An 8,233-nucleotide genomic window follows, 5' to 3' on the forward strand; every position below is an offset into this window, starting at 1 on the left:
AGGGAGCTGTAAAGAGCTGTGTAATACAGGAGGGAGCTGTAAAGAGCAGTGTATTACAGGAAGGAGTTGTAAAGAGCAGTGTATTATAGGAAGGAGCTGTAAAGAGCTGTGTAATACAGGAGGGAGCTGTAAAGAGCAGTGTATTACAGGAGGGAGCTGTAAAGAGCAGTGTATTATAGGAAGGAGCTGTAAAGAGCTGTGTAATACAGGAGGGAGCTGTAAAGAGCAGTGTATTACAGGGGTTAACTGGATATAGAGGTGTGTAATACAGGAGGGAGCTGAAAAGAGCAGTATATTACAGGAGGGAGCTGGATAGAGGTGTGTATTACAGAAAGGAGCTCTACAGACAAAGCACTATAATATAGGAGACAGCTGTACAGTCAGTGCAGTGTATTACAGGAGGCAGCTTTATAGAGGAGTGTAGTACAGGAGGAAGTTCAACAGACATAGTGCCAGAATACAGGAGTCAGCTGTACAGACAGAGCAGTGTATTACGGGGAGAGCTGTCTACAGGATAGAGCTGTTTAGAGGATGTATTACAGAAGAGGTTTGTACAGAGCAGTAGATTACAGGAAAGATTTGTGCAGAACAGTATATTACAGGAGGAATTGTGTGGAGGAGTGTATTACAGGAGAGATTTGTGCAGAACAGTATATTACAGGAGGAATTGTATGGAGGAGTATATTACAGGAAAGATTTGTACAGAACAGTATATTACAGGAGGAATTGTATGGAGGAGTGTATTACAGGAGAGATTTGTGCAGAACAGTATATTACAGGAGGAATTGTGTGGAGGAGTATATTACAGGAGAGATTTGTGCAGAACAGTATATTACAGGAGGAATTGTATGGAGGAGTGTATTACAGGAGAGATTTGTGCAGAACAGTATATTACAGGAGGAATTGTGTGGAGGAGTATATTACAGGAGAGATTTGTGCAGAACAGTATATTACAGCAGGAACTGTGTGGAGGAGTGTATTACAGGAGAGATTTGTACAGACAGAGCAGTATATAATAGGAGACGCTGTGCTGACAGATTTCCCACCCATCTCCTCACTTCCTTTATATGCAGGTTACTGGGCAGGTCTGGATTTTTTGCTGATGACTCCAATTAGCAGCTCCCATCATAACAAAGAAAGATTAGCCGAGCAGCACTGAAGCCAGCTGAAGAATCCTGACCTCATTTTGCACTATTAACCCCCCAATGTCCTCCTGCAACAGGCACTCATGTCCTAAAACACAAGATAAATCAACAAGTAATGGTTAGGTGATGCCAAGCTTAGGTTTCAAGAGGATATAGATTGTAGAAGAGAGGGACAACTGGGGGAGATAACGATTTCCACAGCCTTGATTTCCTGAGTTAGAGTAAGAGAGTATTGCAATGAGTCTTGATTTCAACACAGTGAGGATGAAGGGAGGAGGAAGAGCATTTAAAATGTTGTATTTGGAGCGTAGGAGAAACAAACAGTAGGGAATGCACCATTCTGAAATACACAATGTTGCTGCAGAAATCTATCTGGAGAAAAAAAATTCTCCCCACCCGCTCATCTCCGAAAGTCAACAACTCATCACAGGAGTACACTTCCCTAAACACCAGTCTCCCTCTGGTAATTCAACCAAGCGGCCAGCTGCTCGGCTAATTTCCAGTGGAAAGTGACAGCTGGGGGAGAATGAAGATCTGACCGACCCTTCCGTTTAGATTTTTTTTATTTTCACAACCTCAGGATGTCTCAAAGCACTTTAAAGCCAATGAAATACTTTTGAAGTGTAGTCACTGCTGTAATGTGAGAAATGCAGCAACCAATTTGCGCTCAACAAGGTCCCACAAACAGCAATGAGATAAATGACCAGATAATCTGTTTTACCAATGTTGGTTGAGGGATAGGTATTAGCCAGGACACCAGTGGGAACTCTCCTGCTCTTCTTCAAATACCATGGGATCTTTTATATCCATGGGCCCTCAGTGTAACGTCTCATCCGAAAGACAAAACCTCCAACATTGCAGCAATCCTTCAATACTGTACTGAAGTGCCAGTATATACCAGATTATGGTACTCAAGTCCCTGGAGTGGAACTTGAACCCACAACCTTCTGACCCAGAGGCGAGAGTGCTACTCACTGAGCCATAGATGACAACCATGAACATGTAGGTATACAGGTTATTATCATACAGGTAATTCTCAAGTCTGCTGATAATACTGTAAAACGAAAATCAGTTTAAGTAGGTCAAACAAAGTATGGATCCTGTCTCTTTAATAACCTGATAAATTGTAATCCACCAAAACAATGTCTGAAGTTGATTAATTTTGAAATGCAAAACGTTCGCACTACACTGTAAATCCTCAGAGGCTCAAGTCCCACAAGGCAGTGATTTTTTTTCCCCCCTTGGTTTTAACATTTTGAATAAGGGACAACAGATGGGAAATTAGGCCAGTTTTTTTAAAACTATCTTTATTGGAGGTGGGGTGGTGGTGGGGGGGGGGGGTGGCGAGGAAACCATTGCATTTCATGAGACCCTCATGCAATTACCAGGAGGGTAGAAGGTTAACTAGTTGGACTTTGGTCTTTTTTCATCTAGCAGTTCATCTATGTTCCTAGGAGGCAGTTTGAAGCTGTTGATTCAAGTCCAATAAGAATTGGATTTATGGTGACTCCATACCTAAATATGCTGCCTACTACTGAGCCAGACAAATCTGAAACGTCCCAGATTCGATCTCTGGACTATGTTGGAGTTGGCTGGACTTAGATGAATGGCAGTAGGAAACTCTACAATTAGTCTCAGCCCAGGTGAGTCGCTGCTCCTGGTTCCCATCCTGTAACTTCTGCTGAAAAGTGCGTGTCTGTGGACATTAGGGGAGGATAAATTGGGTTTAGTTTTGACCCAAATGAGCTTATAGGTTATTTTCAACGATTCAACAATCCCAGCAGGGAGCTGTGCATGAAAGGGAGTGTGGGTTACAGAATGAACACTGCAACGTTGCAGCAATATCTCCAGCCGATACCCCTTTGAGTGTGACTGTTGGGATTGTGGGATTGTTGAATTTACTCCAACACGCAAGTGATTTCCTCACCGTATACTGTGCTCCCAGATTTCTTTTTAAAAAGGTTCAACAAATATGTTTCTCCATGAAGACTATAGGGGTGAAACTGGTCGGCGGTAGTGCAAAATTAGTAATAATCGATAGCCTGTTTTACACTCCGCCTGATTTTCTCTTCCATTGACTTTAATAGAAAAGAAAATTGGGCATGGATGTTAGGGAACTTGGGGAAATAAATAGTGATGTCTTGAGGAGTGTACATATTACAGAGAGGGAGGTGCTGGAAGTCTTAACGCGCATCAAGGTAGATAAATCTCCGGGACCTGATGAAATGTATCCCAGGACGTTATGGGAGGTTAGGGAGGAAATTGCGGGTCCCCTAGCAGAGATATTTGAATCATCCACCGCTACAGGTGAGGTGCCTGAAGACTGGAGGGTAGCAAATGTTGTGCCTTTGTTTAAGAAGGGCGGCAGGGAAAAGCCTGGGAACTACAGACCAGTGAGCCTGACATCTGTAGTGGGTAAGTTGTTAGAGGGTATTCTGAGGGACAGGATCTACAGGCATTTGGAGAGGCAGGGACTAATTAGGAACAGTCAGCATGGTTTTGTGAGAGGAAAATCATGTCTCACGAATTTGATTGAGTTTTTTGAAGGGGTAAACAAGAAGATAGATGAGGGCTGTGCAGTAGACGTGGTCTACATGGACTTCAGCAAAGCATTTGACAAGGTACCGCAAGGTAGGTTGTTACATAAGGTTAAATCTCATGGGATCCAAGGTGAGGTAGCCAATTGGATACAAAATTGGCTTGACGACAGAAGACAGAGGGTGGTTGTAGAGGGTTGTTTTTCAAACTGGATGCCTGTGTCCAGCGGTGTGCCTCAGGGATCGGTGCTGGGTCCGCTGTTATTTGTTATTTATATTAATGATTTGGATGAGAATTTAGGAGGCATGGTTAGTAAGTTTGCAGATGACACCAAGATTGGTGGCATTGTGGACAGTGAAGAAGGTTATCTAGGATTGCAACGGGATCTTGATAAATTGGGCCAGTGGGCCGATGAATGGCAGATGGAGTTTAATTTAGATAAATGTGAGGTGCTGCATTTTGGTAGATCGAATCGGGCCAGGACCTACTCCGTTAATGGTAGGGCGTTGGGGAGAGTTATAGAACAAAGAGATCTGGGAGTACAGATTCATAGCTCCTTGAAAGTGGAGTCACAGGTGGATAGGGTGGTGAAGAAGGCATTCAGCATGCTTGGTTTCATTGGTCAGAACATTGAATGCAGGAGTTGGGATGTCTTGTTGAAGTTGTACAGGGCATTGGTGAGGCCACACTTGGAGTACTGTGTACAGTTCTGGTCACCCTATTATAGAAAGGATATTATTAAACTAGAAAGAGTGCAGAAAAGATTTACGAGGATGCTACCGGGACTTGATGGTTTGACTTACAGGGAGAGGTTAGACAGACTGGGACTTTTTTCCCTGGAGAGTAGGAGGTTAAGGGGAGATCTTATAGAAGTCTATAAAATAATGAGGGGCATAGATAAGGTAGATAGTCAAAATCTTTTCCCAAAGGTAGGGGAGTCTATAACGAGGGGGCACAGATTTAAGGTGAGAGGGGAGAGATACAAAAGGGTCCAGAGGGGCAATTTTTTCACTCAAAGGGTGGTGAGTGTCTGGAACGAGCTGCCAGAGGCAGTAGTAGAGGCGGGTACAATTTTGTCTTTTAAAAAGCATTTGGACAGTTACATGGGTAAGATGGGTATCGAGGGATATGGGCCAAGTGCAGGCAATTGGGACTAGCTTAGTGGTATAAACTGGGCGACATGGACATGTTGGGCCGAAGGGCCTGTTTCCATGTTGTAACTTCTATGATTCTATGATTCTATAAGGTTTAAATGGACTTCAATGCTCCATCGCCCATTTTGTGCTCCCGCCGAAGACCAATTTCACCCCAATATCTCTTTCAAAGCAACACAGTATTTCACACCATGGAAGGGAATCTGTCCCACACACATTATATCCTGGATTCTCTGTATCAACAACAACAACTTGCATTTATATAGTGCTTCTAACATAGTAAAACATCCCAGAAAGCTTCACAGGAACGTTATCAGACAGAATTTGACACCGAGCCACATAAGGAGATATTAAGACAGGTGACCAAAAGCTTGGTAAAAGAGGTAGGTTTTGAGGAGTGTCTTAAAGGACGAGGGACAGGTAGAGAGGTGGAGAGGTTTAGGGAGGGAATTCCAGAGCTTAGGGCCTAGGCAGGTGGAGACACGGCCGCCAATGGTGGAGCGATTAAAATCGGGGATGCACAAGAGGCAAGAATTGAAGGAGCGCAGAGATCTCAGAGGGTTGTAGGGCTGGAGGAGGTGACAGAGATAGGGAGCAGCAAGGCCATGGGGGGATTTGAGAACAAGCATAAGAATTTTAAAATCAAGGCATTGCCGGACCGGGAGCCAATGTAGGTCAACGAGCACAGGGGTTCAGATTCAACATGCAGTGGGCTGTACCCCACTGGACTTCTCTTCTTCTCTTTCTTCTTATTAGTCAGTTTACCTTAGTTGGCAGCACTCTCACCTCTGTTTGTGGGTTTGAGCCCCATTCCAGAATTTGAGCACATAATCTAGACTGACACTTCAAAGCAATTCTGAGGGAGTGCTATATTGTCAGATCGGATGGCTAAGAATGGAACCAAGCGAGCTGGACAACAGAGGAGAGGCGTTGGAAGATGATGGTGTGGTGAACTTTGTCAAAGTCTGCAGAGCGACTGAGAAGGTCAAGGAAGGATTATGCACCACAGTCACAAAGACTGTTATTTGTGACTTTGGTTAGGGCCGTTTTGCTGATGTGGGAGAGGCAGAAACCTGATTGGAGAGATTCAAACAGGGAGTTGCGAGAGAGAGAGGCACAGATTTAGGAGTGAACATCACGTTCAAGGACTTTAGAGAAGAAAGGGAGGTTGGAAATGGGCGGTAATTTGCAGGGACAGAGGAATCATGGGTCATTTCTGTAGAAGGGGGTGATGACGGTGGTTTTAAAAGGAAGAGGACAGTACCTTAGCAGAGGGAACTATTTACAATATCAGCTAGCATGGGGGCCAAGAAGGGAAACTGTATAGTCAGCGATTTAGTGGGAATGGAGTGAAGGGAGCAGGAAGTGGGTCTCGTGGACGAAATGAGCTCTACAGAGCATGGGGTAAGATGGGAGAGAAACTAGAGAGATTGTGATTCAGCTCTAGGGCAGGTGGAGCCTGTGGGTGGGAGCGGGGAGGTTTGACTTGGTGGGTAAACGGAAGGGGGGAACAATAGAGGCAGCTGAACAGATGGTCTCTACTGTGATGACAAAGCAGTCCATGAGTTCCTCGCACATGTTGCTCGAGGTGAAAGTGGAAATTTAAGGAGTTGGTTGGTAATGGGGTTGTTCTCCAAGATGATCCTAGAGCAGTGGATGATTTTGACAGAGGAGAGTGAGACCCAGTGAAGCTTGACGTGATCCAGCTAGATCTGGTAATGGATGGCTAATCCTGTTGTGCGGCAGAAACGCTTAAGTCAGCACCACTGAACAAATGACCTGATTATTTGTCTCATTTGCTGTTTGTGGGGCCTTGCTGTGCATAAATTGGCACCTGCATTTGCATACGAAATAACATTGACTACACTTCAAAAGTAATTAATTTGCTGTGAAGCACTCTGCGACATCCTGAGGGTGTGAAAGGCACTACAGAAATGCAAGTTCTTTCTTTTTACTTTTGCTACGTCTTCATGATGGATCCCACAGCTCAGGAAGTTATCCAGATAACCTGTAAAATATTGGTGAAACTACACATCTCTAATTTGTTGGTCTCTGTAATTGTGAAAAGTCACAGCTATGCACTGTGAAGCAACAAGGCTGGTAAATCACTGAACTATGAAGAGAGTTAACATAGATAAATAAGTTGTTGAGAAAAAGAAGACTGATGGGATAGGGTGACATTCAATTGTGATGTTTTAGCCTTTTTTTTACTCTTGCAATTTTCTCCCTTCCTTTCCTGAAGGTGCTGAATCATGCAATGGTACAACTACAAAGCCACTGGGTGACCTCTGGTACCTCACCAAAATGGTATGGCTCCAAGATATTGGATGACCGCTGGTTCCTCACCCAAATTGCAATTCTTCAAGTTTAAGACTAGACAGCGAGTACCGGTAGGCTTAACTGTGGAGGACACAGTCAATTGCTAAGGTCAATTATAGAGCAGTGGGGATGCATTTAATCTAGAATGTTAGGAGGAGAGGCAATTAACGGCTTTCATGAGTAGAGTAGGAACATTGGAATAAGAAAAGGTGGGAAGCACAGAAATCACAGCTCAGAGGAAGAAACAGTGGCAGGTAATAAAACTGTAGGCAATTAATAGGAGTTGCAGTGTCTGGATATTATTGTAAAGAGGAATGATAGTACCAAAGGAATAAAATTGAAGATCCCAAAGTCTATGCTAGTAGAGAGGGGTTGGCTATAACATTATGGGCATTACAGAATGGAGTTGTTCTCCAAGATGATCCTAGAGTAGTGGATGATTTTGACAGAGGAGAGTGAGGCCCAGTGAAGCTTGATGTGATCCAGCTAGATCTGGTAATGGATGGCTAATCCTGTTGTGCAGCAGAAACGCTTAAGTCAGCACCACTGAACAAATGATCTGATTATTTGTCTCATTTGCTGTTTGTGGGGCCTTACTGCGCATAAATCGGCACCTGCATTCACAGCACAGAAGGAGGCCATTCGGCCTGTCGTGCCAGTGCCAGCTCTTTGAAAGAGCTATCCCATTTAGTCCCACAACCCAGCTTTTTCCCCATAACCCTGCAAATTAGTCCTCTTCAAGTATATGTCCGATTGCCTTTTGAAAGTTCCTATGGAATCTGCTCTCACCACCCTTTCAGGTAGTGCGTTCCAGATTTTAACAACCCTCTGTGTGAAAAAAATTCTCCTCATTTCCTATCTGGTTCTTTTGCCAATTATTTTAAATCTATGACCTCTGGTTACTGAACCACTTGTGTGCAGTTTCGGTCTCCTTACCTAAGAAAGGATATACTTGCCATAGAGGGAGTGCAGCGAAGGTTCACTAGACTGATTCCTGGGATGGCAGGACTGTTGTATGAGGAGAGATTGGGTCGACTCGGCTTGTATTCACTCGAGTTTAGAAGAATGAGAGGGGAT

This window comes from Heptranchias perlo, chromosome 3 (genome assembly GCF_035084215.1).
Source record: "Heptranchias perlo isolate sHepPer1 chromosome 3, sHepPer1.hap1, whole genome shotgun sequence".
NCBI lineage: Eukaryota > Metazoa > Chordata > Chondrichthyes > Hexanchiformes > Hexanchidae > Heptranchias > Heptranchias perlo.